Source organism: Athene cunicularia, assembly GCF_003259725.1.
Source record: "Athene cunicularia isolate RWA chromosome 2 unlocalized genomic scaffold, athCun1 chr2_part1, whole genome shotgun sequence".
In the NCBI taxonomy this organism is placed as follows: domain Eukaryota; kingdom Metazoa; phylum Chordata; class Aves; order Strigiformes; family Strigidae; genus Athene; species Athene cunicularia.
Genome location: NW_020799095.1, coordinates 108,631,728 through 108,639,060, shown reverse-complemented (window position 1 = coordinate 108,639,060; position 7,333 = coordinate 108,631,728). Strand labels below are relative to the sequence as shown.

Below are 7,333 nucleotides of genomic sequence, written 5' to 3'. Positions count from 1 at the left end.
GGCCGCGCAGCCCGGGCCTGCGGCGCCCTCTGCCGGAGCGCCGCCGTCTGCGTCCCGCCGGGCCCCGGCCCCGGCGGCTCGGTGCAGCCCTCAGCGGCCTCCAGCACCAGAGGTTAAATGTTAACGTCGCCTAGGAGAGCGTCAAATCGCCAGTCTTTTAACATATTTAGTAAGGCACTAAATGAAGATCAACGTTTCTGCCACCTATTCTGTACTTGATACAGCATGCCTTCTCTACAAATAATATTCCATTTCCTACAGTAAAAAGAACCCCAAAACCTATGAAATCTTGGGGTGATTCAATATTGACTGCTGCCCCTTTCCTGAGCTCTTGAATCCTCATCACTTCTCAGTGACACAGGGAGCCCTGTAATTACTCCTTTATCTCATCACCGTTCTCAGAACACGCTCAAGTCACGAAACCTATATTTGATATAGTGAAGGTCTCAAAGTACTAAAACCAAATAGGATTACTGTCTCACCCATCACTTTACAGAAAACTTGGACATCAACTTGCACCAGGCAGCTAAAGGCTGTAGAGAATTCAGATCATCACATCTCTGGTGAGAAACTTATGCACTTGATTACCTTTTTGCACACAAGTTGGAATACAAGAAGTTCCATTTAAATGTAAGAACAAACTTCTGTACTATGCGGGTGACCAAGCACTGGCACAGGATGCCCAGAGAGGTTGTGGAGTCTCCATCCTTGGAGACACTCAAAACCCAAACAGACATCCCTGAGCAGCCAGCTCCAGCTGACCCCTCTGAGCAGAGGGGTTCAACCAGATGACCTCCAGAGGTTCCTTCCTGCCTCAGTCATCCCGTGATTCAGTGACCACACTACCAGGCTCTACGTGTGGGGCACTTCTTCATTTTGAGGTTTGGCAGTCAGAGAAAATGCCTTCAAATTCTTGTGTACAGAATGCCTTCCGGAGAGATGAGGCAAGCAAAAACCTACCTCACATTCCTCCAAATTAAAGGCAATCAAATATGAATACACCCCATAATTATAGTAGAAGCTTTTTTTTTTTTTAATCTGAAACAGTTTCTTACCTTACAAAGCTCATCATTCTCCTCTTTGACAGGCAGAGAAGTAATATTTGTGCAGGAGTCCGAGTCTGATATCTCCAGTGAACTGTCATTTGTTCCATCACACCTATCAGTAGAATCACTATCCTTCTCCCAATCAATGAACTCTGATTCATCTGAAATAAAAATATTTGTAAAAAGAATTTTTCTTACTCACCATGTATTTATTCATAAGCATGAAGTCAAACAGAGTAATACTATAATTATCCCTCACTTGGGAAAAAGTGCAAAGTTATTTTTTATATATGCTCAACCGATCTTTAACTATTTTGTGATCCTCTCATAAAAGCTAAATCATACTAGCAGACAATAAAAGCTTCTGTGAAAAGATAAAAATTACATTAAAAAATATTTCAAAGTACTGCCCATAGGAGGCAGTATATTTAACTGCTTAGATAGGTAGGAGTTTTTTAGTTATTATTAGTTTGCCTATGTTTTAGTTGGTGGTGGGGGCTGCCCAGTTGCATTGGATTTTCCAGGTGTGCTTGTTCAGAATTAACTGTTCTAAGCAAATACCCAGAACAGCTGAAAAATTGGTGTAAGTTAACATCTGCTATATGTGGTAACCCCCCCAGAGAATGAAAAAGCTAGTTGAAATGGTTATCTCCTAAAGCACTATGGCTAAATACACAGGGCTGCAAATCAAACTTCTAAGCAAATCAGAGGATTATTTAGAATAAATTAATAGAAACAGGCACATGAAAAGATTTTTTTTTCAAGAAAATCTACAGCAAAATGGCAATAAAGAGATGCAGAACTGTTCTTCCACCACCATTATGACCAGGTGGTATCTAATGCAGTTCCAAAAGTCCACTTATGCCTCTGAGGAGGTCCTGAAAGCAGTGGGAGCCTGAGCTACAGTAGCAGCCTCACCACCCTTCAAGTCCAAGTCCCACAAGGTACTGAGATGATGAATTTCATATTTTGTATAAATGAGCATGTTTGGAGGAGGAGGAGGGATGAAAGCTTTTTTGGTTTTACTTTTTTTTCTTTTGTAAATGTCACATTTCTAACACTGAAAGAGGGAGAGGCAACAGAGGTACAGATCTGTGGAACTGTATCAGTACCTTCTGGACTTGGCAGTGCTATTATAGTCTAAATCACTAGTTTCTCCATGGAACTTCCAAACTCTGAAGTATCCAGACAAATAAACAAACAGCTCTGGTGTTGCCTGCTTTTTCACACAAGTGAGTGCATTTCTGTTTCTAACTACAAGAAAGTTTCAGCAGAAATTTTAAACACAGACATCAGTGACCAAGTAGCAGAAAGAGATCTCTCCTGAAGCAGTGTGGCAGGCTGCATACAACTTGTGACAGCAGGACAAACTCTTTAATAACATAGGAGACAATCAGTTTTATCTTGTCTCACTCAACATTCTGTCTCTGAAGGTGAACTTCACATGAAAGAGCATGTCACTTAAAAATACTTTCTCAGCTATTATCCCCATACTTACAATTGTACCTATATAGGCACACACATGTGTACAATACTATAATTACTATACACAATAGTTACTTGAAAAAGCATGGAAATTACAGTTCTTTTACTCCCCACTGCTTTCAACAAATTTTGGTGATTAGAAGAAAAATGGAAATTACTGGATTTCCTCAGTACCTTCAAGCAGACACATAATGCATCAGGGTTTCTTCATTTACACAGAGAAACCAAATTTTGCTCTTACAAGAGTAAAAAGAAGTCTGTGTATTGTCTCTTAAAAAAAGAGACTTAATAATTAAAACCTGCAGCATATAATTGCAGGAGACAAGTCCAATGGAATTATATTGATGGTAGGTTAGAAAGATTCCTGGTGAGCACCAGACTGCAGTCTAGAAAATGGACAGTCTTCTATTTAAAAAATAAGGAAAGAAAATTACTAGGAATAAAAAAAAGGTGACCATCATATATGTTAATGACAGTGTTAAATCAACAACAAAAATATGAATAAAAAAAAAAAATCAACTCATGGTGTTGCCTGAACACTTTGCCAGACATCCAGGATGTAAAGTCTAGCTGTAACACTTCAGATCTAGCTGAAGTATTACAAAGCTAACCTGATTTATTCTTCTGGAAATAGTCACATTGAAACTACTTCCTAACAAGTTCTAATGCAAACAAAGCATTATCTTAATTAACACTTTGGAGTACATAAGTAAAGATTTTTCTGTCTTTAGCTGCACTTTTAAATCAATTTTCTCCCCTCTGTCATCCTCTGCTCCATAAATTAGTAAGCAAGTCCTAAGAACAAAACTCATGGTTCGCACAATACACCTAACAGGGGAAACAAATAACGCTGTGTACCAAAATGAAAACTCATGACACAGAATGGGATGCTACCTGCAGCTGCAAAGTCTGCCACATCCAGTCAGTACATACAGACAGCAATATCACTAGAACAGGGTGGGCAGAGAAAGCTGTTCACAACCCCAGTATCTGTACCACAGCACTGAAAAAAAAATGGTACAAATAAACTACCATCTATTGAAATGAACTGACATGCTTTACTGGATGTATAGCGTGCCCAACTATGCTCCTTTACTCCACGGTTTAAAATTTTTGTACATAATTTATACTAAGACTTTATTCCATACTCAGATGAAATTGATGAAACCAACGCCAACTGATTTAACTGAAACAGGATTAGATCATGTCATTTTGTCAGAATGATCTCAAAGAATTTTCGTTACAGCACTCAAAATTGATAGATTTCTTCACAAATCTGTTTATGTTTGAACTTACCTTCGCTACTACTGTCCTCTAACAATAACTCATGTCTGCTGGGTGATTCCTCTGTTTCAGAAGCATGACTTTTTATACTGCATAATGTTGGAATCAGTGTTTTATTTTCATCATCTGAAAAATCACTGCCACTAGAGGTCCATATTATGTCCTCAACATCCTTAGAGCTTTCAGCTGCAGCAGATCCTATTAAAAAGAATCATAAAGTGTTAGATTGTTACACAAAGGTGATATTGTTAAATTTTAAAATCTTAAAAATTAATATTATTTTTGAACTGGAAAAAAATATCAGCCATCAGGCATCACAGATTAATACTGGAGCATTAACTCACACATATTTCTTATACGTACAAGCATTATTTTCATTTTGGTTCCCCATAATAAATGCTAACACTTCATTTTATACAATGAGGCTATCAATCAGTCCTTCAGCAGAGTTAGGACAAGTAACGACTGTCTGACATGTAGTCCTCTACACACAATCCTAATGCTCTCACATGTGTCTCTTCAAAATAGCAAGTGGTTTAAATAAAGAGTACCCTTAGAATTTTGGGTTTAGGATTTGTTTGACCTTATACAATGAATACCAAATTAATAAAAGTATGCCATCAGTAGAGATGACTTTCCAGTTTTGTCCTGAGAGGAAAAAATTTTAAACTCTCCAGGAGTAATGAAGAAAGCTGTTGTGTTTTTGAAGTGAGACATCTAAATTCAAAATACCATTCTCCCTAATTTTTAATAAAAGCAAGGAGAAAATGATTAATACTTAGCAGTAGAGCATGCAGAATTAGCAATCATAGGAAGGCAAAACTTTCCATTTCCTAGAACTACTGAAGTTCTTTAGGTAAATGGGAAGTTAAACAATTACTTGGGATTTAGAATTAGGCAGGAGGCCCACAAGAGGGAAACAAAACCATATCTCCTCCTGCAACACATGGAGGTTCTTTTCAGAAACCTGTAAAAGCATGATTTTCAACACCAAAAGATAGACAAAAGGTGCCCAGTAAGTCGCTCACTCAACTCCAACAGAGGCAGCACAGCTGCTGGAGCAAGCAGAAATAAAGACTGAAGAAAGCACTGTCCCCCTCTTTCTTTCCTTTCCTCTGGACTCAAAAAGGAGCTGGAGAGAGTCCATTAAGTCCTCCTCCTCTTTATTATGCCTAGGGTTCTTTTATCACAATATCAAACAGACTTGGGTGCATACAGGAGACTGTGAAAGCAGGAAGTTGACAAAATTCTAGTTTTCTATTGCTCATACTTAGAAAAATTATGTTTCTCGTGACTGCTTGTCTGCCTCTAGCAGAAGAGAGAATAATTTCACCCTCTATCTAGACAGCTAAGGGTTGCCTTAAAAATGTGAAAAATTTAAATATCCTGTCATGGTTAGAACATGCACTATATACAGCATTAGTGATGCTTCCCTCCACCTGTTCAAGAGTGATAGCTGAAGTGCCTGCAGCTTTGCAGAATGTATTTCTGGCCCTCTAGGTGAATAGAGGAGTCCAAGCACAACAGCATCATGACTGTGTCTCTTATCAAAATTAGCTTCTGATTACAATAACAGAAGAAAGCAACCAGTATTTTGAGCCATCTTCTACTTTGATAAAGGGCAAAACAAAGTGACAATCTTCTGACAACATGAAACAGTTGTAACATACCTGCTACACTTTCAGCAGATGTTAACAGTGGTCCAAGCTGCTTCTTAATCCCGGATTTCTTATCAGTAGGTCTTGGGGACTATATTAAAGAGACAGAGAGGGATTTAATCAACAAGACATTAAAGATAATTTTAACATGTAGTAATATGCTTAAAACTGTTGCTATTCACCCACCACAACTTTGTAGCACAATTTCAAATTAATTTTGCTATCTTCTACTAGATTGATGAGTGAGGTAATAAAGCATGAGAACAGTAAAATAAAAGCGGAATTTCCACTGTTTTGGGAAATCTAAACTTACTGTGACTATGAAAGGAATCACATCTGACCTTGCAAGGAACAAGAGCCAGTATTTTCAGCATTAAAATGTCAAAAGTGGGCAGGAAAAGCAGGCCTGATAAAGCATGTGCCCTATTCAAAGGCTACAGAAAGAAGCACTCAGTGGCCTTGTCTCTGATTTTATTAAATACCACAAGCTATGCAACTCTGACTGCTCAGTAACAGAAGAACCACCAGGAAAGCAACTTGGTCGAAGACTATTTTCAGCACAAAGCACTTCTCACTCAGAGCCAGCTGAACATCTCTGTTCATGACCCAAAAAGACATCACACACACCCCCTCCCCCCCCCTCCCCCCCAAAATGGAGCATAATTTTATAAATCATCCAAAAGAACATCTGCACCAAGATCCTCATCTGCAGGATCATTAAAAAGCAGGATTTTCTACAGTGAATTCATGACTGCAAACATTTTTAGATCTATCAAAAAATCTTCAGATGCAAACTAGTCCTTTTGTTCCACATTTTTTAGGAAATGCAGTACTCCATCCCAAATGTCAAATAACCTTTGTAGTCTTCATGTATTATTGAAATTTTCCAAGTGATAAGTGCTGTCTGGAACATAACATATTAATGTATGCACAGAAAATTACTCTAACAAGTTAGGACAATGCCCTTACATAACCCTGCTTTCCATTTTTGTCTACTTTAACAGTTACAACAATATGCTGTTAATTGGGAAACAACACAAAAAAAGGCAACATTTTATAATTCAGTCAAGCATGGAAATTGGTTTAACTGTCAGTCTGCATCTCTCTACACCTTTAAGCCGGCATTTTACCTCCAGCACTGAAGTGCTCTGAAAACCATCCCCACACCTAAGCCACGCATTGGAAATCGAACTAGCAGCCACTGACGTCCTGACATTTGATTTTTTCAGCTGTAGGGGCGTCTCATCTGGGAAGGGTGTGCATTCTGCATTCCAAAATCGCTTCCGCTACAAGGAAAAAACAAACCCATTAAAAACACTGTATACATAATTCAAGTTAAGTTTACTTAATCTAGACTGCCCCTAAGTATTTTCTGAATACTTACAAACATAAATTCCCATTTTTAATGAGCTGGGCTAAAAAAGACTTGAACACTTGCAACCACTTTTTATGCAACACTAAATAACAACGCTACCAACAATGTCATGCATAAACTTAATTTTTGATAAGTATACTAGTTTCTGTCTCTAAGTTACATTTACAGTACGTGTTAGCTGACCAATTAAGCTGAAAATATTATCCTAAACAAGAACAGCCCAGTAAAATACACTTTAAATAAAGAATTTCTTCAAACTCATATTTAATCTGATTTAATTCTGTGTTACGCAGGAGGTCAAACTAGGTATCACTATATAGCTTTCCATTAAAAAACAATCAACAAAACCCAGATTCTTTCAGCTTTAAGAACTACATTTGTTTTCATAACCTTTTCCCAAAAAGTAGTAGACAAAGCCCTGCCTTCCCCTTACATGGGATGCTGGAAGTAATTTGGACTATAAATCAAGTCATGAAACAGAATGC

General features: G+C 38.0%; 1 protein-coding gene across 1 annotated transcript in view; it reads right to left on the bottom strand.

The window, feature by feature from the left end:
- Positions 1-6,755, bottom strand: part of SPIDR (scaffold protein involved in DNA repair) — a 197,012-nt gene extending 190,257 nt beyond the window's left edge. Inside the window, exons 1-4 of the mRNA XM_026843074.1 lie at positions 6,604-6,755; positions 5,486-5,564; positions 3,828-4,016; positions 1,056-1,207 (exon numbers count right to left, since the gene is read on the bottom strand). The gene's annotated coding sequence lies outside the window, so the exon portion shown is untranslated. The remainder of the gene's footprint in view (positions 1-1,055; positions 1,208-3,827; positions 4,017-5,485; positions 5,565-6,603) is intronic.
- Positions 6,756-7,333: the final 578 nt, after the last annotated feature.